This window comes from Lissotriton vulgaris, chromosome 2_1, assembly GCF_964263255.1.
Source record: "Lissotriton vulgaris chromosome 2_1, aLisVul1.2, whole genome shotgun sequence".
Taxonomy (NCBI): Eukaryota; Metazoa; Chordata; class Amphibia; order Caudata; family Salamandridae; genus Lissotriton; species Lissotriton vulgaris.
In genome coordinates, this window is record NC_141687.1 from 355,648,710 (window position 1) to 355,676,207 (window position 27,498).

Sequence of the window (27,498 nt, forward strand, 5' to 3'; positions counted from 1 at the left end):
CAATTCTGGAGAGCACAAATGCCTGAATGGCCTGTTTCAGGTCTTTAAGGGGGAGGAATGGCTTGATTTTGTAGAGAAGTTTCAAGTTCAGGAATGCACTTTTGGCGGTTTTTGATATGTGTTTCTTCATGTCCAGTTTGGGGTCAAGCGTGAACCCTAGGGATTTTGCGGAATCCGTTGGCGCTAGAGAGACATTGAGGGCATTTACGGCTTTGAGCCTTTCCACTATTTGGGGGTTTTCATCTCTATTTGAAATGAGGAGTACTTCCGTTTTCTCTTCATTAAGTTTGAGGTGGTTGGCTGAGAGCCAGTGTTGGACCTCCATGAGTGTATCGTTTAGTCTGTGAATGTCCTCGATCGAAGTGGTCTCCAAATAGAGATGGGTATCGTCTGAGTAGAGATGGAAGGGGATGTTGGAGTTCCTTAGAAGTGAGGTGAGGGGTTCCATGTAAATGTTGAAGAGTTGTGGGGAGAGTACTGACCCTTGAGGAACTCCTCTGCTGATGGGGAGGGGGTCTGATTCAAAGCTAATGATCTTCATTCTTTGAGTGCGGTTGTTGAGAAAAGAGGAGAACCATTTTAAGACCGTCTTTTCGATGCCCGCTCTCTCCTGGAGGACCTTGAGTAGCAGGGTATGATCCACTGTGTCGAACGCTGCCAATAGGTCAAGGAGGATGAGGAGGCTACATTGGTTGGAGTCGAGTGACATGTGCAGATCATCTAGGACATTTAGGATTCAGGTTTCAGTGCTGCATCCCTTTCTGAATCCTGACTGGTGTGGGTCAAGTAGATTGGTGTTTTCTAGATGTTGGGTTAACTGTGAGAGCACACATCTTTCCAGAATTTTGGATAAGAGCGGAAGGTTCGAGACTGGTCTGAAGTTGTTCATGTCCATGTGGTCAAGGCCCGTTTTTTTTTTTTAGAAGCGGCGTGACTTGTCCTATTTTCAGGCAGTCCGGAATGGAGCCCTCGCTCATGGAGCTGTTGATGATTTTGCCCCATATTGGAGCTAGAGTGAGCTTTATCTCTTTGGTGAGTCTCGAGGGCAGTTGATCGAGGGAGTGCGAAGAGGGTTTAGCGGAGGCGATAAGATTGCTTATCATTTCATCCTGGACTGGCCGGAAGTATGACCAGCGGATGGACGGGGTTACTGTGGGGTTGAGGTCAGTTGCAGGACTCCAGGTTTCTGAGCGGGAGGCTGGCTTCGGGCTGAATGAACGGTCAATTTTAGCGATTTTTTTCATTGAAAAAGCTTGCGAAGTTGTCGCAATGTGTTTTGGACGCCGCCAGGTTATCTACGGCTGGAATGGAGGTTTGGTTCTTAATGATATTGAGGAGTTCTTTGGGGCGATTTTTGGCATTGTCTAACGGGGAACAGAAGAAGGATGACTTTTTGCTCTTGATATGAATGTAATAGTTTTTACCTGCTGCCTTGAGTTGGTCCCGATGGAGGGAGGTGGGGTTGTTCCTCCAGGTTCTTTCCAGGGATCTGAGGTGTCTTCTTTCCTCATTAATGTCAGTAGTCAAACCACGACCTTGAGGGAGTGCTTCTAGTTTTTTTTAGTTTCAGAGGTGCCAGTTGATAGAGGGTGAGCTTCAGGTTGGCATAATAGAGCGAGGTGAGTTCTGAGGTTGAGAGGGACTCCGTCGTGTTCGGGAGGAGTGAGCTGAGTCCTTCTTCTAGCTTGTCTCGGGGGACTCTGGATGTGTTCCTGACCCACTTAGGGAAAGCTTGAGTGGGTTGGAGGGATAGGGCCGGCTGGTTGATATGAAAGAGAATGATGTTGTGGTCTGACCAGTAGCGCAAGCTTATCACCCAAGGGGTATGCAGGCACTAGAGAAGATGAGAAGGCCGATTGGGCTCCTTGTTGAATAGCCAGGTCTTCAGTTTCTTGCTGGGTTCGAAAAGTAATGGTGAGGTCCTGATGGGGTGTGGGAGGTCATTTCAGGATTTGGAGGCGATGTAGGAAAAGAGGCGTCCTCCTGACAGGCACCAGTGGATGCAGGGTATTTGCGTGAGGTGGCGTGAGGCTGAGCACAGTTGTCTGGTGGGTTGGTGGAAGTTGAGGCGGTAGTAAAGACAGGTAGGACTAACGTTGTGGAGAGCTTTGTTTGCGTCGTAGAGTAGTTTGTATTGCCATCGCTTCTGGATTGGTAGCCACTGTATCTCTCTGAGGGGGGCATGATGTGTGCATTGCAGGGTAAGTTGAAGATGAGTCTGGCTGAGGCAATCTGGGTGGTGTGGAGTCTTCGTATGAGTTGATGTATGATGCTGTCGACATCTCACAAAGAAAATCAGATATGGGTCGACATTAACAAACTCTATTCCGGCAGACCTTCTTGCCATTTCTCCCTTTAACCTATTCCCTATCGGGACCATAAACGTTAAACAAAATATCTCAGAACGGAGAACCCAGAGCAGTAACCTGCTAAGTGGACTATGGGCATAAAGAGCGGCACAAATGCGCCAGATTACTGAAAGCCATAAACTGCGTGTCTATCTCTCACACTTTTTCATCCATTACACTGCTAAGCGCTGATTCCCATAACATGATTACAGCAACTCGGTGGTCCTCACGCACAACATGGAAAAACGTTCCACACAGGTTTCCAAACAAAGACAACACACTCCCAACCATACACACTGTAGCATGCTACCCATGTAATCAAGCGCTTCAGCGCCCCACATAGAGGTAGTAAGTGCTACATAAATGCTGCAATACAATACAACCCACTGAGCTGCATTAGCAGCCCCTCCTTACAGTTCCTTCTTCTCCACTGTGTGGGTTTCCCATGAGCTTCCTCGAGAGAGGCCGCCCAGGGATCATCAGTTCTGCTAAAAATGATCAATGCTCTGAATGCCATCTGAAGATCTTTGCGTAATACCTGCAGTAATCTAACAGAGGTCGATAAAATGAGAGTGATTGAGCTGTGTAATAACGTGTTATTACTGCTCAAGGACCATCAGAAGTTCAAGTGCTGTACAAAGACAAGCTATTGTTACCGGCGGATCTGCTCCCTGCGGTGGGGACGCTCTTCCGGCCGTGTCTGTCTTCGCAGATTTGCGCGCGCAGCGGCAATCGAGCCCCCGAGCGGTGACCACACCTTTATTGTTCAGGTGTTCAGTGCGGCGCAGGTGTGCGCGGGCCCGGGCCCGGTGCTTCCTGGGTGATCCCACCCACCTGCCTCTTGCTGTTACGTAGACTAATAGCTAAGGGAAGTGGTGAATTACGGGCATCTTTACAAGAAAAATAGGAGGCGGTTGGAGCAGAAACTTAATCTGCACACTGAGCTCGAAGCTGTGTGTGGAGACGTCAGAGCAGCAGGTTTGTGGGGGGTGACGGGGGCAATGCACACTGCGCACTGTATACCTCAGATCAGACCCCGGAAGGCACTGCGGTCTCTCACAGCCTGCCGGAAGGGAGGGATGCCATCGCTCTCCGATTGTCTCGTGGGAGAAAAGAGGGCAGCTTTGACTTTCTGGGCACCATTCACATCAGAGCCTGTAAGGCAGCGCGGCCTATTACAGCCTATAGAAACTGACGGGTGGTCTCCAGTATGAGGAGAAGCGTTTTGCAAGCTGAGCCTGTATGGCTGCGTTGCCCGTACCCTATGAAGCGATGTCATCTGGGTTGTCGCCAGTAGAAGAGGATTGCTCTGCAGACTGTGCACCATCTACCTCAGATCCGAGCCTCGAAGATAGACTAGCCTGTCACAGCCTGCAGGGAGTGACGTCACCTGGTTTTGGCCGAAGAGGGGGATGCTCGGAGACTGCGCACCACTCACCTCAGATCACAGCCTGCAGTGTGTCGTGCCACAGCCTGCTTTTAATACCCAGTTGCACCTCTTTTACCTTAACTTGGCATCTGGAGCAGAAATGATAGGAGAGGCTCTCCCACCAACCTTAACCCCTTTGTTGCGGCGTAAATACGGCCATGGCTCGGGCGGGGCTAGGAGGTGGGCATGGCGCTCCCTCACTCATGACAACTCCAGGCGGGCGGCGCGTGCCCACTCACTAATTTGCCCGCACAGGCCGGGAATTAGAGCTGCGCAGGCGGAGCGTGGGCGGAGCGGCAGTTGATGACGGCGCCACGCCATCATGAGCATACGCCGCCCGTGGCTCATGACGGCGTGGAGCCGCCATGAGCATGGAAAAGGTTAATACTGTCCTGCAGAGTGATACAAAGTAACCCTGGACGTAGTTTGCGTAGTAGTGCTATGCGTAGCTAGGCGAAGTGCACTTTGCACTATGCTCGCTACGCGTAGCTTCGCAAACTGCATAGTACGGTAGGGAAAATGCTGCTTGCACTGATTGCACAGTCAGTCAATGCTGCTTGTCCACACTGTGCAATCATTGCAAACGGCATCTTACACAGTGCAAGCGGTCATTTTCTGTCGGTCAAGTAGATTTGTACTCGAGCGGCAGCTTTCTCAACGCAGACTGGTAGTTTCTCATTGCGAGTGGTCGCGAGCATACGCGACCACTCGCAATGAGAAACCTGACCTCCCCGCATTGAGAATCTCGCCAGGTTTATTTTCCATGCTTGCGATCGGCAACTTGATGTTGCTGATCGCGAATGAGGAAAAAGTGTCACCGGGATGTTGATTTTGCTCGCTCGCGGTCGCCAACTTGACGTTGAGGACCGCGAGCAAGCAAAAAATGCCTGCTACGTTACGTGTTTTTGCACTGTGCTACGTGCAAGGAGCATAGTGCGTAGTACCACAAACTACGCACGCTCCGCGAGCGTAGCGTAGTACTACGCCTAGGGTTAATAAAAAGACAGAAAGAAGATGCCAGACAATGGTACCCTAATGAGGCTCAAAAGGAAACAAGCCACAATATATAAAGCGAGTACCAAAGAGAAGAAAACACACACCGCATAACACACCCCTCAACAAAGTAAACTTATACAAGAGAAAAGTAAGGAATTCAAAACTTGAAAAAGCAAACATAAAAACAAGCCCCATATAACCTGTAAAGATGAAGAAAAAAAGGACTTGAGTCCAAGGAGCATTGGATAAGACAAAGAAGGAATCCTTGAACCATTGCAATCCACTGAATATGTCAACACTTCCCTTAAAATAATAATTAGTGCTGTTAAACCGAGAATGACCTACAAATACATTACAGTCATCTTGTATTAACATGCTCCACAGGAATAGGTACTACTTGTAACAAGTTAGTCCTTGTCATACATACTTCTAACCACTAGATGGCATCATAGCTAACCTACAGACTTACACTCCCTTCTTTTCAACCATCTCCAACTGGAACATATGGGGATTCTCATACAAAATGTTCAAGAGGCATGCATGAATGTCAATTCTTCAAAATACCAGGTGTAGTGAAAGTGACATCAGACATACATTGACCTTCACTTTCAGACATGCTTACACATACACCCACATTCACGCTTACACACACTCTCTCTCAAGTAAACACACACTCGTCCACAAGCACGCACACAGTATACATTTAAAAGCATTATTTTACTTACCTCAGCTGCCAGGGCATCAGGGCCGCACTGGGAACCTAAATCTGCCCTGGCAAATTTTGTCAGACCAGCCCCATACAGTGCATAGGTAGCACAGCGTACACGCCTGACCACTCACTACAACAGGGGTGGGGGGGTTGTCCTCTTCAAGAAAATCTGAGAAAAAATTGCAAAAATTGTGCATTTTACAACACATTTTCATTATATATTTAACTGTATTTGTTTTTAAAGCATAATAATGATGATCTTGCAGTGTACCAGGATATGGCAATCTTTATTGGGGCTCTTCAATTATTCCCTCACTATCACCCTACAACAGTGCCTCTCATCTCTCCATAGCCCTCTCTCACATGTATTTCATTTGTTTTATAGCACCTCTCATACCAGATACAGAGGCAATGAATCATACATGTGTAGCATTCACATGGCATCCAAACTGATCGGCATTTTATAGGAGTGCTTGGTCTGGGGAAGCACAAACTCAGAATTCAGAACGTAACACAGTTGTTAGGGTAGACTTCTCTACTAATAAGAATTTATTTGTACCCAAACAAACCCTTTTTAGCAAAACCAGGATAATAAACGACTGGGAAAAAGACATAACTTTTTAACTTAGATTACAACTGTAACTTATGAACTGCACAGTCACAAAAGGATCTCTGTGACAAAAGCAGTAACCCACCGAGCTATGCGCAGAAACTACTGTTCTGTGTTCTGCATAGAGCACACTCTTTCCAGTAGGAATGCATATTTACCCTTTACATGGTACCTTAGAGGAGTCAAAAGCTTGATCAACAGGTACGTTAATCACCAGAGTTATCTTGCCACTTTTATTGTTGCCTGAAAACTATTGGATATACAAGGAATTCTCGAGTGCTTGTCAAACAGATGCACTGCTACAAAACCTGCCCCCACTAACAAATGTGGCTGCCCACCCTTTCAGCCTCTGGGGAACTGCCCGGTGCCTGATACTGCCAGTCTGGCCTTGAAGGTAATTTTCTAGCTAATCGTACTCCATTTATTATTACTCTGATGGTGAATAGTGAAACAGAATTCACAATAAGTGTCATCAAAAAATGAGATAAAAACAAAGAGATTTGAGCCCCAACCCACGTCCATACTGACGGGCTGCCGCTGTGTTCCTGACACTGATTTTGCCACCTCTGCGGTCACAGAGGCAGTGCCAGGGGTTGCAATTGCGACCCCTAATTACGCCCATGGAGGCATGTACAACATATTTTCCCTTGCTAACAATGCAATGCCCGCAAACATTTTTGAGAGCGCGGTCCGTTGCTAGGCATCTGCGGGTCTTGTGCACTGGGCAGTGTGCAGCACACCTCACTCCACGGTGGCCGCCGAGTGTAGCATCTTCAAAGTGTCATCTCACCCGGTCTGTCTCCAGTAGGAGTTGATGAGAGCTCTGCAGACTGTGCCCCGGTGACCTGAGATCAGAGAGTGTAAGGTAGTGCCAGTGTGGTCAGTCAAAGCCTGTAGGAATAGATGTCACATGGTTTGTCTCCCAAAGGAGAAGAGAGGTCCTCAAAGACTGCACCCTGTTCATCTCAGATCAGAGCCTGTACGGCTATGTGGCCTGTCACAGCTTGTATTAAGTGTTGTCTGTCCCCTGTGATGTCTTTTAAGGGAGTAGAGGGATGCTCCAAGACCGTGCACCATTCACCTCCGGCAGAGCCTGTAGGCAGCGTTGGGTGGAGTGATGTAAGCAGGTACATGCTAGGGAAAAAGAAGCGAGTTCTGCAGGTTGCGCACAATCCACCTCGCATCAGTACCTATAGGACACTCTAGCCTGTCACCCAGGTAGTCTCTTAAGGGAGAAGAGAAGTGATTGAAGACTGCACATCATTCACCATGGAGCAGAGCCTGTAGTGCAGTGTTTTCTCTCATAGCCTGCAGGAAGTGATGTCCACTTGTAAGCTTCATCTAGCCATCTGTTGTACAAGTGGATAAGGGCTAATTTGAAGTCCATGACCATCCTTAAATTCCTGACTTCCATTGAGTAAGCTGGTTCATTTCGTTGGCATAAGCAAGCATCTCCATCTTTAGGATGGTGAGCATGGGATGGTTAGCAAACATTCAGCCATAATTTGCTGATAGCCATTTTTCATGGCACGTGTATGGAGTTCAGAAGAACTTTCAAGCCTTAGAATGATTTGAGAGTCGTCGGCATAAAGCAGGGCATGATATGGTGAGCATTTGCAAACTATTTCAGGGCGGTTGCTTGCATTTCTGTGAAGGTTGTTTCTTGTGGAAATGCTTTGTCAATGAATCCGTATAAACGCAGAAATACCTTAGAAGGCCTAGGGATATCTTGTGTTCCCCATGATCCTGTGTCTGGTAGAGAAGTTCCAGTTTTATTTCCTTATGAAACTAATGGCTCAATTTATGTTTTTATTATATTTACCGAATCGAATTAATATACTGTAATATTGGCCTTTTGGGGGCTGATTACGGGTTGCAGTACTGGTGAGGTTGTAAATCTGCATGCAAAAATAATGTTATTGTGCAGTAACACTGCAGCCACACTGTGCAATTAAGAGTTAAACCCTATAAAGTCCTTGGAATGGGAATACCAGCGGGAACCAGCTATAATGGTCATAAAATCACACAGAATTCCCAATTCTTTGGGGTCTATGCGCTACATTTACCACCTGCTCTGAAAAGGTTTTAAATGTTTTTTGCAGCCTTTGTGTGGTGTGGGGGCAGCGGGAGGCAGTTCTCAGGGTAGGGGTTAGAAGGGGAAGCTAAATTATGGAATGGAGGCTTATTGTCTGCGTCCCTGCCAGAAAATAGAATGAGAGAAAGGCGTGGCTGCTGCCACAGCTAAAGCCTTATGAAGTTTTTCTGGGTGGAATTACCACATGGTAAAATTGTTTTTGATATTCCAACACACTGGAAAACCGGGTTTGGGAACACCAGACCATTCAGAATCCGGTGGAGTTCCCCTCTGACTAATAATAATAATAATATGGACACTTATAAAGCGTGACAGCTACCTCAAACAGAGGTGTCCCGGTGCTGAAGAGAACAGTACTGCAGAAGAGGACAGACAAAAAACAGGTCTCCGGACTCATGATCAAGGCTCGAGTTTTCAAAAAGGGCAAAAACTGTGTTTTTTAGTGCTCTTCCTTCCCATTGTTCTTCTACATTGAACACATTAACAATGTTTGATGGCTGCAGACCATTATTTACCCATTATTAAAACAAATGTTTTTCATCATCAAACTTATTTTCCTTGTGCAAAAAATTATTTGGTCATGATAATTTCAGATACCTTTTTTACTTGCAGGGTGCTATGGATGGGCTGGACCATTTCCAGCGCTACCTTTCAGATGCCCAGGATGTGTCCAACACATCCTCTCCCTGGAAAACCCTCTCATAGTCACACTAGAGGGATTCTCTTTTTAGGTTTTGCCTGCCGAAGGCTGCGCTCTGCGCAGCTTTTCGGGGCAGGCGAAATCTATTGTTTACAATATGGGCTTCAGGAACGTCCCCCAGCTCCCATTGGCTAGCTCCATAAATGGAGGCTAGCCATTGGGAGCCGGATCTGTCCATCAAGGCCGGACCAGATTCGGGGGCGTTCCCGCGATTTTTTCCCTCTCCACCCACTTCTGTTCGTCATCGCGGCAGTGGGTGTGTGTTATTTTTTTTTTGAGTCGGCCTGTTTTCTTCTTCTTTTTACAAGTGTTTGTTGTTGGAATTGGCTGCAAGATTCGAGTTCCCACGAGGCAATCAGGTAAGGAGCATTTTGTTTATAAATGTGTAGAGTGCTTTCCGTGTGTTCCCGCTGTCCGTCTTCCCGTTTCTGCTCCCCCCTTCCCCCTCCCGCTGTTCTTGTCCCCGTTCCCGCTCCCCTCCCGCAGTTCGTGTGCCTGTCCGCCCCCCTCCCGCTGTTTTTCAATCATCAGCCATGCTTCATCAAGCGCGTGAAAGCAAGCTAAGGGCTGCCATGGTGAGTTTGCTTTGCGCTCACTTCCTCCCCTGCGGGCATCTGGAGGATGTAGTTCCTCGAGTTTTGGGAAGGGCTGCATCATGCTGGTGAAACTGTGCCAAACCTGGTTCCACGTAATTCCCCACAAATGCACGCACAAGGTACACATGCTTCAAACATTTGGAAAACGCATAGATTTCGCAAGTGACATATAGCAATGTTCTGTTTTATAGTTCTGGATAATACAGTGCTTTGGTTTTGCAGGCACGGGTATGGCGTCTCGCAACCTCTGTTCGAATGGAATAGAAAGTAAACCTGTACAAGAATGGCCACCTTGTTTACCTCATCGGGAACACTGCTGTTATTGTCTCGAGTCTCCACCTATAGCAGCGCCGGCCGCAGCCTCCACCCAAGCATCGGATGGGTATGAGCTGCAGCTTGGGGAGAGCTGAGCAGACATCAGTGCGCCTTCGTTGCGAGTTTTGCTGGGATTTGGCAGGGGTATTCCAGCGGCATCGGTGAGCCCCCCCCTCCCCCACCTGCCCCGCGTGCCAAGCAAGACAATGCGCGAGGAGGGGAGCAACTCCAAGGTGTTTACCCGGGAGCTGACCGGGGGCGAGGGAGGGGGGCAAATGCTTTTATTTGTGGGGCGCTGAAAGAAAGGCGGCACTGCGCTTCACCGAAAAAGAAAGGGCTTCTTGTTACTTCTACCACAAGAAAACACGGAGAGCCTAGGAGTGAAGTCACGACACGAGGTGACCGACGTCTGACTGGAAGTGACAATGAGGACTGGCCGTCAACAATGCAGGGGACCGAGCAGCCAATCTTTTCTTTATGTATTCTGCAAGACCAACATGTTGGGTGTTGTTCGCTTCTGAGTCTGACGCTGTAGTTTGTCACCTCTCTGGTGTCATACGTTGCGCCCTCGCAATTAGAACATACTTTGTTTTTCAACTTCAACCTGTTGACATTCCGGGGCTCAAATGTGACACGAACGGAGCATCTGCTGGGTGTGTCTTTAAAAGTATGACCCTTTGGGCTTTCACGTCATTCGGGGCATTAATTTAAATCAACAAAACTAGAATTACTGCATAAAAACTGGCAAATGTCCGGAAGGTTGGCCCATGAGAGGGTGAGGTGCTCATTCAGCATCTTTCTTCATTTTATCTTTTAAACACTATAATAGGTATTGTTCCCCCTGATACCAATTTTACACAAAACTGATCTCCTGTGCGAGCCATGCCGGGACTTGTGTTTTTTTTTTTTTTTTTTTACTCCGCGACCGCGAATACAGTTTTGCATGTTGGGGCTTGGATGTCCCTATGTAGAAGGAGAACTGCAAAACTGCAAGTCCCAGAATGCAAAGTGTTGCTTGCTGAATAGGTAGAAGGGGTATATGGGCTACACATGACAAGGAAGTATTTTGCATATCTGCCACCTGCCTAGAAGGAATGCTGCTTTGCAGGTTCTCGTTCCAAATCAGCAGCAAATTCCAAAAGTTGTCCCAAATGCATTCTTTGAGGTGGCCATAATGTGTTTGTGCGCTGAGTTCTTGGAATGTAAAGTGAGACTGAGTGGACAAACTTCCTAAACAATTTTGTGTACCTGGAAACCTCCCACGCGCCTCGGAGCACGCGAATCAGCTGAAGGATCTCTTTAGAAATATATGTTAATAGGAGAAACATGGGGCGTAGTTACGTATTTATTTCTTTAACCGTTCACCAAGTCTTTTCGAAAAGACCCACGTCTCCCAGTCTGTGGTTTCATCAAGTTTTAAATCTGTAAGGGTGAAGTGGCACTCTTCTTGTGAAGTTTTTCATCCGGACGTTATTATGGATAAGCACCCAAAGCTTTATCAATGGGGGCGACAAATGAGCAAGCACAGAAACGCCAAACATTGTTATGTAAAAAGCCAAGGCTGACAGAAGAGGTCATACGTCATGGCACGCTTGCTTGTCCCTCTCTTTCCCCTCTCCTCGCCCTTCTCTCTCTCTCGCCCTGTGCTTGTAACGCATTAATTGTTTATTCTCAATGTATTTCTAAGCGACCCGCATTTTAGCAGCTACTAAATGGGAGGGAATTGATAAAAAGCAATCAGCCCAACATTGCAAAATATCGGTAAGTGGGAAAAGCAGAGGAGGAACTGAGTATTACTTTTTATGGGGTCGCAGTACTTTTAAAAATCATACTGAAATGGTCTGCCGTGACTTCTACGTGCCCTCCAGCCACCTCCTACACAGCTGTTAGCCTCTAGCGGTGCAGACGCACACCTTGCCAGCTTACTGACTGCTCCTCCACCCTCCCCTCCTGAGCCCTCCCCTCTCCCCCCAAGCCCCACCTTCCCTGTGGGTGGGTTGGTATCTCCTCGTCAGCCTCGCTGAGCCCTGCGCGTGCAGAGGGAGTCCCTCCCGCATGAATATGGAATAGGCTGCACGAGGACAGTGGTAAGTGCAGCCCCGCCTAGCCCCACACTACACCCGGGGACGAGACCGGAGTGGGACATGGAAGCGGACCCAGGGCACTGGCAGCATGACAATTCCCAGCTTCATCGTGGCTCTGGTGCTGGGGGCCATCCCTGGAGGGGGCTGCTTTGACAAAACAGCTGGTGCCCCTGCCCACCAGCGACCTAACCAGCGCCTCCCCTCACGCCACCAGCCCCTGCATCCCCATCCTCACCGTCCTCTGCCACCATCCACCCCATACACCGGTTGCACAAAGGGCAAGTGCCAGGGCAACTCTGTGGGTGACTTTGTCAATGTGACTGACTTTGGGGCGCAGTGCTTGAACTGGTTGGATGTGCCGACTTTCTTGGAGAGGACCCCGGGCAAGGGTCTTGGCGACCATAACTTCTGCCGGAACCCTGATGGGAGAAGCAGGCCATGGTGCTTCTACAGGAATAACCGAGGCAGGGTGTACTGGGGCTACTGTGACTGCAAACAGGGTGAGTACCGCAAGGCATGATGCATGATGGGCAAGAGTCCAGGTACCTTGCACGCTTCCAATGGGAGTACTTGCCTAGCTGCAATGTGTATTGATAGATGAGCGATGCCAAGAAGTATGGCCCACATACACTTCATATAACACTTAGGTTATGGGTGCCTATTATATCTAGACGTGCCAGCCCAGTGCCTACTACCCTCCTCGAATGTTTGTGGCAATTTACCTGAGCTATCTGAAGATTAATTTTGTGAAGGTGGACATAGTTCTGTTAAACTAATTGCATTCTGATGTGGACACGGTTACTGAGACCTGATGTCAAAATATTCAATTGGAGACCAGGCACCACCGAATTAAAATAAGACCATCATTAACACTTATTGCATATGAGTGATAGCCACTACAAGATCCCTGGTGAACTGGTGCTAGTGATATGCAGCACTTACATTTCACAACAAATCACTCTACACACCAACTCCAGTTTCACAAATTCAGGATTAACACTGTAAATTAGCTGTGAGCAGCATACTGGAAAGGGTATAGTTTGGGGCAGCAGAACCTTTCCATGTATGTTGGAGGGTATGTTGCTAGAGTACTGTTTTCCCTCTTGCATAGTGCACATGTGCGCACCATCAGGTAGCAATCACTCAGTGACACTAATCCCATGTTGTGTGTCAAAACTGGTTCACTTGAAGGTGATCACGAACCATTAGAGGCAGATATGCGACGCAGTAGCTGACGATCCCTTGAAATCCATTGCTGCTCAGCCTGCATCCTGCCTGGCCAGGCCTATGGTTGATGCTATTAGTACTACTACTTTTTAGCCTTCAGCTGCAGCTCAGGGCCATGAGGTTTTAGTTCACAACATTTAAACACTGATTTCACTATTTGGGGACTAATATGTTTACCACAATATCTGATTTCTGCAATTGAGTTCAGACGGAACCTGTCAATGAATGTATCTTCGTAACCATCTGTGCTTCCTTCACTTGTGCCATACGAAGACTAGTAACCCACAGCCACTTATGACGGATCGCAAAGGCTGCTTTGTTTTGCTAATCTATCGATTTTGCAATATTAAGATTGCCGAGCAAACTTAATGTCGGTCTGTTTTTTTAAAGTCAAGAGTAGCCAGATATATTTATAAAAAAATAATGGGCTGTCTTTGCTTTTGCTTAATTTTTTACGTTTTTCTAGAAATACTTTTTCAGCGCTCACAAGTTTCCCAGATCTGTGCTTTACTTTATGTTTATTGAACATAGTGTACTAATTTAACTAACAAAAATAACGGACTACTTTTTAAATGGGAAATTGTAGATGCTGTCCACCCATATACGTTATTGCACAATGTCCAGTAGGATGCCTCCCCTCAAATCCCAGCTTCCTCACTTGAGGATACTGTTTCATTCTAGGAAAACCTTTGTACATCCAGTGCCTTTTTAGGTATCCTCGTCGAGGTTTCATTTGGTCATTCCGCGGCCGACCGCCGCCGGAGGAAGTCCAGGTGAGTACCTTTCTTGCCGTTCCCGCCCCCCTCCCGCTGTCCGTGCCTTTCCCGCCCCTCTCCCGCTGTCCGTTCCTTTCCCGTCCCCCCTCCCGCTGTCCGTTCCTTTCCCGTCCCCCCCTCCCGCTGTCCGTGCCTTTCCCGCCCCCCTCCCGCTGTCCGTGCCTAACTCCGTACTCCAAACCCGGCTCCACGGTCCTCAACATCGTTGCATGTCCGTATTCTCCCTCTAAACCTTTGATTGTTTTATGGGTGTTCTACCAACTTCATGGCATAGTTAAAGGTCTGTGTGTTTTCTGGTACCCCATCCCTTGACTTTGATGCTTTTGATGCGTGCCCCAAGTAGTCTATTTCTGCTGCAGGTTCACATTGATCACCTATCCGTTGCATTCTGTATATCTCGGTTTGTAACATGCACTTTGACTTCTCTCTGCTATCTTCTCTTGGGTCAACACTCCACTTTTTGTTATCTCTTCATGTTTACCTCATTTGCTTTCTATCATGTAGCTAGCCCCATTTAATTTCTTCGTGTGACTTCAATTCACTATTGTGTTCCTTGTGTTTCACGGAGACATATTATTCGTCAGTTGATTTCCTTTCAAAACCAGCTTTTACCCTGAAAAAATGCGTATTTTGGCTATCATAGTAAATTCAAACGGGCTCTGAAGCATAAGTGCCAGGTTATGTTAAAACCATTAAGTAGCCAGCCCTATATTTTGTCAGAATATCTATCTATCGGTCTTTCTTTAGGTCTGACCTTAAGACATCTTTGTGTTTTGCCAGCCTCATGTTTCTCCCCCCCAAAATATTACAATTCTACATACTTGCTTGGGTCTTATATTATCCCTCTTCACCAATTAGTCTGTTAAAGTTTCGTTCGTATGTTTCTTTCACCCACCACAACACACACAGCACGGGGCAGTGGGTCCGCCAACTTTATTAATTTGCTGTCTGACATTGTGATAGAAGGCATTTTATTTGGTCATTTGCACAGCCGGCTGAAAAAGTGCTCTGAGGTTTTGTGCATGGGTTCCAAGGCTACATTGCTAATTTTGTGTATATATATTTTTTGTTTTTGTATATTGCTTATGTTTACACAAAAATTAAATTGTAAAAGCTTCTGATGGCAGACAAATTTGCCTTGGCAGTAGTTAGTATAGCTAGGGAATCCCACAGCAGAGCACTTTAAATTTGAAAGGATATGTCGCTCCAGTTGGTTCATCTGTATTTTAATATAGAAACAAGCATTTAGAAAGAAATAGGTCTTGCAACTGCTGTGCTTGCTTCCCTGCCCCCTCGCTGTGCTTGCTTCCCTGCCCCCTGGCTGTGCCTGCTTTCCTGCCCCCTCGCTGTGCTTGCTTCCCTGCCCCCTCGCTGTGCTTGCTTCCCTGCCCCCTCGCTGTGCTTGCTCTCCCGAGTGTGTGTGGGGCTTTGGGTGGGTGTGTGGGGCTTTGGGTAGGTGTGTGTGGCTCTGGGTGGGTGTGTGTGGCTCTGGGTGGGTGTGCGTGGCTCTGGGTGGGTGTGCGTGGCTCTGGGTGGGTGTGCGTGGCTCTGGGTGGGTGTGCGTGGCTCTGTGTGTGTGGGTCTGTGTGTGTGTGTGGGGGTCTGTGTGTTTTTGTGTGGCAATTGCCAGAGATTAAACTATTGGCATTGTTAATAACCATGCCATTTATTTATCTGTTTTCAAAACCAACACATAAATACAAATTTTGTCATTTACAATGCCAATAGCTCAAACTTTTCAAAAGGCGAAACCATTGCATTGTAAATGCTTGTTGTTTTTCAGGTCAGACTGCTGGGGAAGCAGTTCCCCAGCAGCCCAAGGATGTTTTTTTCCTGAATGATGATCTTCATGTGCCTATGGCATCAGAGTAAATGTGATAGTATAATGAGCAGAGTGACTCGTTTTTCTTTCATGTCCGTCAGTGTTCAGACATTAACTGGTACTGTTGGAAAAAGGGAGAAACTCCCCTTTCCAATGGCATCTACTTTGTGGATCCTTCTTTGGGGCTCGCTACAGAAGGGCACTCCTCAAGCAGTAATTGTCCCACGTGACACCAGGGCTGGGGTCTGTCCCCAGGCATAGGTGTCTTCACCCCCTATCTACCCCTCACCCCCTGGGGGCAGAAAGCCCACTAGACACCAAGGAATAAGTTTATAGGGAAGAAAAAGGTGTGGGGTAACCACACTTGTGTGGCTAAGTCTATTACCCATACAAGAGCGAACTAACTCGTGGACTATGTGAAGACCAGAATGATAGTACTTTGACTTCATATGTTCACAGTTTTCATCTGTTACTTCTACTTTTATATTGACAGGAGAATGGTATCCACAGATGGTAGGAATTTTTGGGATCCCCACAGATTATGAAAGTTTCCCCATAGAAATGTGAGGAAAATTTGTTATTTTAGCAAATGTTCGAAGTTTGCAAGGCATTCTGGGTTAGTAACCGTAGTGAGATCCACACGTCACATCATCCTCGACTGTCATGGGCTTCTAGCTTTCAGAAATGTCTGGGTTTATTAGGATTCCCTGGGTTGGGGCCGGTACCAGGTCCAACTACTGCAGCTACTGTATCACCAAAATGGATCAGTCTCCATGTTGTGAGGCCTATTATGTTGCGGCAGTAGGCTCACCCACACAAGTGGGGTACTCTTTATCAAAGATGCATGGGAATGCGGAGTAGTAGGAATTTTGTAACTTTGTGCATATTCCAGAAAATCCCCTCATAGAAATGTGAGGAATATGTGTGATTTTAGCCAATATTTGTGGTTTGCAGGACATTCTACATAAGAAAATATATTAGGCTCCACACAAGTCACACCGCATACTAGACTTACTGGGATTTTTAGTTTTCAGAAATGTCTTGGTTTCTTAGGTTTCCCTGGGGTGTGGCTGAGTCTGGACCCAAATACTCCAGCTACACACATTGCAAAAAAGGATCGATTTTCAAAGCAAAAAATGATGCCTCCCCATTACATTTTGGAGCCTATCCTGTCATGGACAATAAGCCCCGCTACACACACGGGATAATGTTTTTATTAGAAGATGCGTGGAAATACAGATTAATTAAAAATGTGTTATTATCAATTGAATTTATCTCCATTAGTTGCTTTCCAATATAAGTCAGTGTGCAAGAAAGAAAACGTTTTGTAAAATGTGCTTTGGATCATATTATAGTATGGGTAACCCACAATTTAGAGCTCTGGAAATAACCACTATTCCCAAACTCAACATCTAGTGCATATGTAAAAACTGCATATGTTTCCTTTATACTAATTTTTCATTCATTAGGTTTTACTATAAGGATTGAGTCCATGGTTGGTACACAATTACATATCATTATAAGCTCAGTTATTGTCTCTGAGAATTGTGTATTTTTGGACAACCAACACATTTCTGCAACCAGTTGGGTCTGATTGATGTATACTTTTCTAAATTGGCCCCTGGTGCAAAAAATTAAAGATGAAAACATTGTTACCTAATTGTATTTTTTCCTATTTTTACATTAATTTTGATTTCACCTATTATTTTCATTGGGAAAACCATGAGTAATCAACACAAATGACCCATTGGCTAATTTAGATTTTTTTTTCTAGTTTTCAGAAATGTTTAGCTTTCTGGGCCCACCCTGGGGTTTCACACTTGTTTCCACTATCAATCGCAAGGAAGCAGAAACCTCCAGAAAATCAACTACCATTTCCAGAGAAATCCACAAACCTTGACAAGCATGAGGGAAATAAAGGGTGCAGATTTGGCCTGGATACCCTTTCTCGGAGAAAGGTATAAATGCTCAAGTGGAAAGTGTCCCAAACATCAAAACACGGGCCCAGCATGGGGCTGGGAGTTTATTTAATATTTTTACATCTTGTTTAATTTATTATCTTTAATCATTTGAACTAAATGTAATCAATAATCGAAACTCATCCCCAAATTACACTGGCTGCCCGTGGACAATAGAATTAATTTCAAGACCTTATGCATCACCCACAAAATCTTCATCCACAAAGTGCCTATCTGATTTTTGTTTGCTGTATACTACACACCGCACGCTGAGCTAGGCGAATCTGCACTTAGCATGTGTCTCCCTAGTTAAAAGAGCTAGAGCTCGGGGGCGCTCTTTCAGGGCATTGGCGTCAGCCCTCTGGAACTCACATCAGTAGCATTCAGAATCACGTGGCTTTTAGAAAGGCCATAAAACCTGGCTCTTCCCGGTCTAGTCGCTGCCTCCCGTTCTCCATCCTGCAATGTTATTTCTGGGCTTAGTGCTGGGACGCCCCGTTGTTGGAGCAGCCATGCGCTTTACAAATCTCGTAACATAACATTACATAAACATTTGAACTTTTACATGAGCAGATTAACTTTTCATTACAAAATAAGTATGATGCCAGAGGCTGTCATATAGCGTTAGAAGTTTGTTGGTTTTTGTTTGTTTCCATTACAAAAAATGTAAGTCAAAAAAGTAGTAATGAGATCACAGGGCACAATTGCAGATAAACTATTGTGATGGTGGGATATTAAAGGTCCCCAGAAAATTGTACCAGCAATATGGCTTAGGTTACATTGTAACTTCAATTCCTTTGTGGCACCGCCTAATGTTTGCGCGTTATGAGCTGGGAATGGCGACAAGCTACTGTTTACAGATGGGTAACGATATACCATATTGATGCTTGTAATATGATGTTTGTACATAGATCCTCACATGCATACTACCAATAAAAAATAAAATAATGTAAAAAAAAGTATGATGGGAGAAACAATTTGATTGAAGTATTCATCCTTCAAATATTGTTTGTGTAGTATTGTGCACCTCGTTTCTTGTGATAACCCTTGCCTTCAAGTGTATGCAGTCCCTTTTACCCAAAATCATCCTCTCCCTACTCTTGCACCATTCACCCCTCCACCTCCAGTTGAGACTGGGACCTCTACTTCTTTTTTTGATTAGAGTAGGGATTGTTTGCCATAATGTGTTTTATATCTGAGTTTACTCGATGCTTAGAGAATATTAGTGACTGATGTATGGATTCTTTGATTCCTCCCATGGCTTAGGGTTAGGGTGCCACTAGGAGTATTTTAAATCCTGTGGTGTATTTTCACCAGTCTCGATGCAAGGATGACTGGCATCATGACTGTGTGAAAGGTGGTTGCATAATGTGTGTGCTTGTGTTTCTAGAGGGCAAGGCCCCCTTAGTCTATTTCTGACTGTAGTGTTACTTTGTACCTGCCTCTACAAAGCATTGCCAACAGACCGCGATGTTCTTGCACACCGGATAGGCATCATTGAATGGGGTGGTGGTGGGAGGAGGGGGCTTGCACCTATTTATAAATTTGCCTACATGGACTAAAACCATGGTAGTTTATTGGTCTTAGGCCTGGAGGGGTTTAGGGTTAAACATAAACTCTAATATGCATGGCCTAGGTTACCGGTACTTCTTGCTGCTGTCAAAAGATCAAGGCAGAATCCACCAGGGTGTTTGCCAGGGAAGAGCACAGTGCATTCCAGACTAGAACCACAGCAACTTTGGTGGACTGAAAGGAATTTCCCAAGGTATTGAAGTCACTGCCTGGTTTTGATCGTTAGCAGTGGGTTGTGATGGGTGGAATGCTTGTATTAATCACACTGACTGGTAATTATTCAGGGCTGCAATTAAAGCCATTATTAACATCATGCACCTCACTTTGGACCCAGCCATATGCAAATCAGTCTTGGCTATTCTCCAATAGGAACCCGCCAGCCTGAACTGCCAGGCCCTCCTTGAACCAGACACAAGCAACCCAGGAACAGCATGGTCCTGATTAGAGCTTTTCATTCAGGTGTAACCTGTTTCCAGTGGCACAGCGGGCTCAGTACCCATGTCTGGGCATACCTGTCACACTTAGTATGTAGCACTAAAGTATTAAAAATAGTGATGGGTGCAATGCTTGAATTAATCTCAGCCAATGGTAATGGGCTGCATCCCAGTCCATTATTATTTTGCACACCATGCCTACTCAGTTTCGACCCAGCCACATGTAAAACAATTTTGGCACTGCCCCAATAGGAACAGTCAAGCCTGAGCTACCAGGCTAAGTATTCTCTGAACAGGAATGCAAGTAACCCATGACTGGTTTCATCCTGATTGGCTCTCTAAAGGCAGCTGTAGATTGGTTCCCGTGGCACAGTGAGTAATTACCATTGTGGGCAAGAAAACGATGGACTGAGATATGGCCCAAAGTGAGCCCTAAGAGTATTATCAGATTATTGAAAACTTCCAGAGACCTGCCATTGGAGATTTAAAGCAACAACAGAGTCGTTGAACTATTTAATAGGTTTCCTTGTTTCAGTTTAATTTTAGTTTTGTTTCCCTTTTTAGGTCTTGCCTAAGAAAGTGCATTCACTATTTCTTAAGAGGCCTTTTGTTACCCGACATTGGGCTTATTGCTTGCCATTGGTTGACTTCAATGCCACTCTCATTTGCTTGCTTCGTACTAATTAGCTCTCATAGGATTTTGTTTCTCTTCTTGAGTCTGTCCCTCCCCTAGAGCATGGACACATCATTGAGCGTACTGTGCTCGCTTTTTCAGATGCTACTTTTTTCTTTGTGTTTAAGCACTCTCCCATAGTGGGTGTAATGTGTTGCGGTCTACCTCATTCACTTCTCTGTCTCAGCGTTCTGCCACCATTCCTCACCTGCCTGCTCTCCATTATCCATCCCTGCCCCAGACCTTTCTGGCCACCCTCTGTTGTCTGTGTGCTCCCCTGACCATCCTGCCCAACTTCTACTGTCTGTGTGCTTTACCAGTGCCTCCTGCCAACCCTGCATTGTCAGAGTGCTTACCCTAGCCTCTCCTGCCCATCCTTCATTGTCCGTGCGGTTGCTCCTGCTCCTCATGCCCACTCTCTGTTCTTTATATGAACACTACAGCCCTCCCTCACTCTGTTGTGCGTGTGCTTGCCTCCGACCTTCCCCAACCTCTGTTGTATGTGTGTTTTCCCCAGCCCCTCCTGCCCATCCTCTGCTGAATGTGTGCGTGCCCCAACCACTCCCACCCACCCTCCTTTGGCCGTGTGCTTGCACCAGTCCTTCCCGCCCACCTACCGTGTGCCAATCCTTGCCGCAGTCTCTTCTGCCCACCTCCTGTTGTACCTGTGATTGCCCTGCCCCTACTTCTAATTTATTCTTGTGCAAGTTCTTGCCTCAGCCCCTACCGTTCATCCTCCATTGTCTGTGTGCTTCTCCATCCCCTCCCACCTATTCTCTACCCCTACCCATGGATGGGGGAGAGAACAAGCGAGAGGGAACTGGGGGTCCGAAGGCTAAAAAAGAATACATTAAAAGTGCCCTGATGCAATCAGCATTAATGTGCTTTTTAAAAATGTATTTTAGTCATGCTACACAGCAGCTGGTATGTTGTACAGCATGGCTACACATCATGTCCATAGCCAATAGCTCTCATAGTCGAGACCTATTAGTTTTGCAAATGCTTGTTTTTTATTCATTCCAATTAACAGAAACGGATTCACTCTTTTCAGTTGCAGTTACCATTGCTTAATGCTGCCTGTCCTTTGGCTGGTCTGATACCCATCCCAAAAACTGACAGTAGGCTTAGAACCCGACCACTGCTTACTATTGGTTGGCGTTATCGTACCTCGCATATGCTTGCTTCTTATTTGACGGCTTGCTTTCCTGTTCTCATATTCGTCCTTACCCTGGACCATAGCCTCTTTACCATCCTGTTGAGTGTCTCTCTCCTTGAGAGTATATGCATTTTCAGGGTCTTATCCCTACATGCGTCTTCTTCCCCATTAAATTAATGCATAATGCTTACCATGTGCGCCATGTTGCTCTTCCCACCCTAATCATTAATTCCTCCTCCTTTCATTTTTCCTATGGATATTTTAAATGATTCTTTCCCCTATCCGTTGAATCCATGACTGTTAATCCCCTCACATGTTCTAGGTGGCTTCCTTTCCATCCGCTCCATCGTTGCTTCTCTACCCTTTTACCTGTGTTAGTGGTGTCGTTCATGTTAGACCAATAAATTAAAAATAGAGATAGTTAGGGTCTCATGAACAAATAGGCACACACATACTTCATCATGAATAACATAACATAACAGGTGTATTTAAGCACACGTCCCCTCCCCCCCAGCAACGGGGTATCTTGGCGCTGAAATAACAGATGTATATTGTTACCTAACTCAATGGTACTCATTTTATCGACCTCAAATGCATGAAGGGCTGAGTGGACCCGCCGGGATTTGAACCTGTGACCATGAGGTCAAACACAGGCCCATGTAGTGGATGCATTAGTCCACTGAGCCACCAGACCCAGATGCATCAGGAGTCATGAATAACGAGCGCCAGTACCGCCATGACACGTACATGCTATGCACGTGTTTCGCCATGATGCATTTTTCCTATTTTTGCTGATTCACCACAACATCGGTAAAAATATTTAGCTTTCGACTAATACTGTACAGCATCGCCAAAAAGCATTGGCGAAGCTACTATGCCTCAAGGGTGAGACCTATTGGCTTTGCCAATTCTTATTCATGGTATTGCCTCGATGTCTGCAGGAATCGGGTACAGCCACGGTCCGTGGAGGGAGTTGCGGTGGGGCAGAAAGGCGGGGCGGGGCAAGGTGGGGGATTCTAAAAGCCAGAATATGGATTCTTGGAGGTAAGTAAACAATTTAATAAATAAAACAAATTTCGTAGCGCGGACGATGCAGCCCGCGCTACGAAATTTGTTTTATTTATTAAATTGTTTACTTGCCTCCAATTATCCATATCCCGGTTTTTAGCAACTCCCTCCACGGGCTGCGGCTGATTGGGTACCTGCCGTGGACAGACAGCCGGTGTGCCTAAAGCAAGCCTGCCTGCAACGTACAACAGTGTGACATTGGCCATTTGCCTGATCCCTAGCCCACACGCAGAAGCATTTATAAAAAAAAATCTCAAGTTAATAAGGGAGGGAGGTTAGCACAGTCTGTTTCAACTCACTGTATACTTTATGCCTAGATAATAACATTCATATGAGAATAAGCCATTACTAGGTACTAGACGAAGGTTTTTAGGATTCAAAACTTTATTGTAAATCATAAATTAGATTTATTGTTGCTCACAGAAAACCTGTTAGTCGGCAGGCTGTGTTCCAGTTTTACACAGCTTAGCACCCACTCATTTTAGAATTCCTCAGCAAACTGATTCAACAATTGTGGAGACACCTTTGCTTTGATATACCATGAGGCCTTGGGTGTCTTAACTTTACCTAGGCAAAAAGAGTTTAGGAGTATTAATATGGAGTAAAATAGGAAACAATTAGGTTTATCCCACTTTATCACTCTCCATATACAAGTTTAAAACCAGTCATCCTTTATCAAGGCCTTCCACACACTCTGTCTCCATAGAAACCTCTAATTGTCTTGGGAGACTAGAATCTCTGGCATCACCCCTTTCAAACATCACATGTTGGAGGTTTGTTTTTTGGATGGTAAATTGGAAGTTAGTGAACTTTCAAACCAGTCACTGTCAGTGGCCTATTAAAGTGCCAGAGGCTCTGCTGTAAGGACACTGGACCCTTTGACAGTGGTTGAACAGTAAAAGGCAGCCATAACCGGGGTGCAGTGGGCACATCAAACTGCTGGTCCCCTATGGCACTGAAGCATGCTGCCCAAATAATAAATGCACCACTGCACACTGTTCTGGCCATCTACTGCACCCCACTTTACTCCAATGACAGTGTCAGAGTAGGAACGCCTATCAAGTCACTGGTTGTCTTTTTGTAATTCCTGACCAAAGACAAGACGTGAATGTTTTGTGCCTTCTATTCTCCCATTTGCACAGTGCCCTTTAACCTTGGTACTACCCCCTGCTTGCCCGATGGAAGAACTGCCCTCTGTCTTCCTGGTGCTCCTCTGTTGTGTGTGAATGCTTCCACATTCCTGGGCCTGCTGGTCTTCCAGAGCTGACAGCTGAGGTCTCCTTACTGTGAACTACTGATGCACACCTCTGAAAAGTGCAGCAGCCCTGCTCAGAGGTGCCCGTACCACCTCATTAAAATGAGAGCCGCCCTGCCAACAAGTCCCCATGAGTAATGGGTCAGTGCCTTGCATGTGTGAGTGTCAGTGAGCCGGGTGGATGTGTGAGTGGGTGTGTGTGCTGTTTCTGCGAAGTGTCAAGTGAGCATTTTGCCGGTGTGAGGGTCAGGTGAGTGCTGCCTGTGTATGGGTTGGGTGAGCAATGTGACTGTGAGCGTCGGCTGAGCACTGTGCCTGTGTGTGGGTCAGGTGAGCAATGTGCTCGTGTGTGGGTCGGGTGAGTACTATGCCTATGTGAGTGGGTGTGAGCTGTGTGAGTGGGGGGAGTCTTGTGCCTCTGTGAGGGTAGAGTGAGCTCTGTCTGAGGGTAGTGAGCACTGCATGAGGGAGTGTAGGCTGAGTGCTGTGTGAGTGTCAATAGAGCACTGTGAAGTGCAGGGCGAGTGCTGTGTGTGTTAGTGCAGGCTGCGCGCTATGTGAGTGTCAGTAGAGCACTGTGAAGTGTAAAGTGAGTGATGTCTGCTGTGTGTCAGTGTAGTGTGTGCAAGCACTTTGTCTGATGTGTGTGAGCCTAGGGTAAGTCCTACGCCTGAGTGAGTGTCAGGATCAGGACAGTGTTGTGCCTTGAATTATGTACCTATGCAGGTGTAAGAGTGAGAACCACATGAGTAAGTGTAGGCTGAGTGGTGTGTGAGTATAGGCTGAGCAATGTGTGTCTGTGAGTGTAGGCTGAGTGGTGTGTGAGTGTAGGCTGAGCACTGTGTCTGTGTGAGTGTAGGCTAAGCTATGTGTGAGTGTAGGCTGATCACTCTGCCTGTGTGAGTGTAGGCTGAGTGGTGTGTGAGTGAGTGTAGGCTGAGCGATGTGTGAGTGTAGGCTGAGCTCTGTGCCTGTGTGGGTGTAAGTTGAGCAATGTGTTTGTGTACGCTGAGCACTCTGCCTGTGTGAGTGTAGGCTGAGTGGTGTGTGAGTGAGTGTTCGCTGAGTGGTGTGTGACTGTAGGCTGAACACTGTACCTGTGTGAGTGTAGGCTGAGTGGTGTGTGACTGTAGGCTGATCACTTTGCCTGTGTGAGTGTGAATGTAGGCTGAGTGGTGTGTGAGTGCAGGCTGAGCACTGTGCCTGTGTGAGTGTGAATGTAGGCTGAGTGGTGTGTGAGTGCAGGCTGAGCACTGTGCCTGTGTGAGTGTGAATGTAGGCTAAGTGGTGTATGAGTGCAGGCTGAGCACTGTACCTGTGTGAGTGTAGGCTGAGCGGTAAGTGATGTGTCTGGCTGTGGTGTTAAGACGCCAAGCTCCAGAAGAGACTCCAGCGGATCCAGAACGCCTCAGCCAGACTCATCCTCGACATCCCACGAACCAGCCACATCACCGGACATCTGAGAGACCTTCACTGGCTCCCCGTCAACAAAAGAATCACCTTCCGCCTCCTCACCCACGCACACAAAGCCCTACACGACCAAGGCCCGAGCTACCTCAACAGCCGAATCAACTTCTACGCTCCCAAACGCCACCTCCGATCAGCCAACCACGCCCTCGCCGCCGTCCCCCGCATCCGAAGAGCGACTACGGGAGGAAGGTCCTTCTCCTACCTGGCCGCCAAGACCTGGAACTCCCTTCCGACCGACCTGCGCCTGACCCAAGACCACCTCTCCTTCAGGAAGAAGCTGAAGACCTGGCTGTTCGAGCAGTAGCGCCCCCCCCCCCCCCACCCCCAGCGCCTTGAGACCCTATGGGTATGTAGCGCGCTATATAAGTGTCACTGATTGATTGATTGATTGTTTGAACCAGGCCGTCAGAAATGCAGCCTTGTGCATGCCTTAGTTTGAAAGTTTTAGTAACTTAAAGTCAGACATGTCTGCATTTCCAATGTTTGTTTCTTCCTATGTTTGCGCCAAAGTAATGGATTCACTAAGCGAATAATCGCTATTCCCTTTCGTTCAAGGTGTGTGCCCTACAGAGAGTGCCAAAGCTGGAAGAAGAAATGAAGTGAGATTTATACGAGCCCTGTGACTCACGCCCTCTGTAATGGTGACAATGTGTGCTCTGTAGGAATGCCAGGTATGCCTCAGAGCCTGTGTAATTACAGTCATTTGTATAGCACACAAAACAAAGTGAATGTTTCCAAAGCTTACTGATAGATATTTATTACTGTACACCCTGGCCTATTTATAAACCTTAAATAAAGATGAGATAAGGCTCCAAGAATTCAAAATGCAATTTAAATGCAGATCTTTGCCATGGGCGCTCACCCGGCTATTTTATCTGACTGTAACTTGTGGCCTGTAGGCTAGGTAAAGATTGCTGCAATAAAAGCATTAACCCATTGAACTATCTAATGTAAAATAGAAATCCGTGAGCTACACATTACGTGCGAGTCTCAGCAACCAGCGCATCACCCTCTCAGGTCGGTAATAATTCAAGCAGGGGACAGAGATTACTCCAAGTCTCTCAGCAGGTGCTACAGCCGCCTCAGCTACCTCAGGAATATTTCATCCTCAACGTCGACCCCTGCAGCAGGTGCCCTCTATGTGTGACAAACTAAGTGAAACAGGAAAGCTTTACTATGACGCGTAACATGACGTCATTGAACTGCTCCTAATGACTCTGCCCTTCAACTTCTCCCCTTTTCTTTTGAAACTCTCACACACCCAATTTGTGGGTTCTCTAACGATTGTTGTCCATTCCAACACTGTGAAAATGTAAAGAATAAATAAAGCAACATATCCAGCCGCAGCATTAACGGCTACCTTGCTTTTCGTAAGGCCATCAAGACCCATCTTTTCCCTCCGCCGTGGGTCTTCCATTTCCTCAGCTTCTCCTTTCTGTTGCTTAGCGCCGGGGCAGCTGTGTGCTCTACAAAACGTTATAACATAACATATGACTACTCTAAAATATGCGTTATAACAGCACTAATTGTAATGAAAGACATGTTTTAAATTAATGTAAATCTAAATACACTCAGTCAGTAATTTTTTTTAACCAATCTGAGGTTTTCTGTGGAAATTTGCCTTCTTTATTTCCAACATAGTCAAAGCAATGAGGCTCAACTGAAGTCGAATTCCACACATCTGCTAGAAACATCAACCCCTGTATAAGGACTTGTTTCATAGGTTTTACTCTTACCTAGGGACAAAAGAAACAAGCATTTGCAGTGCAATAGGTCTCGCATTGGTGAAACGTTTAGCTATTGGTGTTGCAAATGATAATATTATATATATATTTTTTTACAAAAAATATCCCAGCAGTAGCATAAGGAATACAAGAAAATCTACAAAGCAAGGAAAGGGCACAGTACCAAAGGCTGTTACTAGGTGTCCATGTGGAGTTTTAAAGGGATCTCTATTAGCCATATAACGTACTCCACCCTTAATGTAATTATAAAGTGAAAGTTTGCAACTTAGCATCTCATCAAGCCTCCATAGGCACATATTTCTACATAGAATCTCTAGAACCTACCCGCCAGGCATGATCCAGTTGTCTCCTTATCTAAGGCTTCTGGCACCTTCAACACGAATGTCATTGCTATCTACCACATTCTTTATGAGACATGTAGTACATGGGAGAGCAAAGAGTGACAGCTTCTGTCTATGTG